Source organism: Bos indicus, chromosome X (genome assembly GCF_029378745.1).
Source record: "Bos indicus isolate NIAB-ARS_2022 breed Sahiwal x Tharparkar chromosome X, NIAB-ARS_B.indTharparkar_mat_pri_1.0, whole genome shotgun sequence".
Lineage (NCBI taxonomy): Eukaryota > Metazoa > Chordata > Mammalia > Artiodactyla > Bovidae > Bos > Bos indicus.
In genome coordinates, this window is record NC_091789.1 from 132,278,538 (window position 1) to 132,280,815 (window position 2,278).

Below are 2,278 nucleotides of genomic sequence, written 5' to 3' on the forward strand. Positions count from 1 at the left end.
ACTGAAGCAACTTAGCATGCATGCACAGACATGTTGGTATTTGAATGAAGCTAAGGATGAGTTTAAAGCTAAGTTATAGGTTTGGGACTCACTAGTGCATGAAATCATTCAGAGAGTCTCTAGAAAATGTTAATATGTGGGGCAGGGTTGAGGAAGAGGTACCAAAAAGAAAACTGAGAGGTAGTGGCCAGAGATAGGAGGGAAATCAGGAAATGTGGTATCACAGAAGCCAAGAGATAAGTCATTCAAAGATGGAGTGATGAATGTTTCTGACAGATCAGAGGAGAAAGTCACTGTCCATTGGATTTAGTGACAAGGTGCTCATTGGTGAGGTATGTGGGAATATCATCAGAATGATATGGGCAGAAACCAGTTGCTGTGGGTTTAGGAATGAATAGGAAAGGAAATGGAGATGGACTTTGTAGATAATATTTTTCCCCCAAATTTTAGCTATATAGAAAGCCCCTGAGCCAAGGCAAGAGCGTGCACAGCCTTCTGGAGCCCAAGCCTGGCAGCCATGGTGGTGGAAGGAGGAATGAAATGTGTCAAGGCCTTGCTCTATGTTCTTCTGCTGACCTGTTGCATCTGTGCAGTGGGACTGATTGCTGTGGGCTTAGGGGCCAAGCTCGACCTGAATCAGACCACTAACTGGGAGGCCACCCCTGAATCCCTGGTGCCCGTGGTCATCATCGCAATGAGTATATGCCTCTTCCTAGTGGCCTTTGTGGGCTGCTATGGGGCCTGGAAGGAAGACTACTGTCTTATGATCATGCTTGCCATCTGCTTGTCCCTAATCATGCTGGCGGAGGTGGCTGCAGTCGTTGCTGGCTATATGCTTGAAGATAAGGTGATGTCAGAATCTAATAAGGACTTCCAGCAGCAGATACAGAATTATCAAAAAAACAATCACATGTCACCGATTATGGACAGGATGCAGGAACATTTTAAGTGCTGCAGGGCAGCTAACTACACAGACTGGGAATACATCCTGCTCACGACCAAGCGAGTCCCTGGCTCCTACTGTGTCAGCATCACTAAAGGCTGTGGGATTAATTTCAGCATAAAGGAGATGCATGCTGAAAGCTGTGTGGCGAAGACGGGGGGCTGGCTGAGGAGCAAAGTGGTGATTGCAACGGGCTTGAGCATTGCCTTTATGGAGGTCCTGGTTATTGTCTTTGCCTGCTGCCTTGTGAAGGGCATCCGACGTGGCTATGATGATGTCAGGGGTCTGGTCTCTTCAGCCCGCTTAACCAGGGCAGTGGGGTAGTATACTCCAGGTTTTTCAATTAAATGGATAATTTTTTCAGACCAAAAACCGTGTTTCGACTCTAAAAGGGGAAAGTAACATCAATAATAGCTGGAAAAGGAATGTGGTGCCCCGAGTTACACAAACTGCAATGTTGAGGACACAGTCCTTTAGACTACCAAGTCTGTCTAAGATTTCTCATCCCAACTATTAATACAAGGAGTTGGGGTTCAACTACAAAGTTAGAAGAGTCCACACAAAATCACCCTCACTTCTGACACCAACTGTAACTTTGAGAGTTCCCCAAACACCTGTAAGCTTCAATAATTTATCAGAAAGATTCACAGAGCTCATTGAAACTTATTATACTCATAGTTTATTACAGGGAAAGGATACAAATTAGAACCAGCTAAATAAAGTAAATGATATGTAGGACAGAGTTTGGGAGGGTCATAGGTGAAGCCTCCATTGTTCTTAGGATGTATTACCTCCCCAGTATTAATGTGTGAAAATATGCACAGAGTACTGCCAACCTGTGAAGCTCACCCAGCTGTGCTATCAGAATTTTTATTGGAGCTTCAGTATGTAGATATGATTGATTGATTGGTCATCCATGTGGTTGAACTCTGTCTGCAGCTGTCCACTCCCAGGATATTGGGCTGATTTCACATGGTACTAGGGGCCTGCTTTGAATGACAAGGACAGTCTTATCACTTGGGAAATTCCAAGAGCTCAGAGTTTACTTCCCAGGAGCCAGGGATGTACATACTTCTTTTTGAGAAGGTCAAAGTCTTTATTATACAATGGAATCACGTGAAGATTTTTGGTTTTATAGTTATTTAGTCTTGCTTGAATGAATTAGGCTTGAGCATGTTTAAATGCTGATTAGTAATTGAGAACTTCAAGATTAAAGATAGTGGGCAGAGTTAAGATGGCAAGATTCTTGAGAAGGTAGGAAGGGATGGATTCATACAACGAGGGAACAGAGGCATTAGCCTTCTCCTACATAACAGCAGGGAAAGATGAAAGGAT

General features: G+C 43.9%; 1 pseudogene; it reads left to right on the forward strand.

The window, feature by feature from the left end:
• The first annotated feature begins 454 nt into the window (after nucleotides 1-454).
• On the forward strand, nucleotides 455-1,757 carry LOC139181169 (CD63 antigen pseudogene; annotated as a pseudogene).
• Nucleotides 1,758-2,278: the final 521 nt, after the last annotated feature.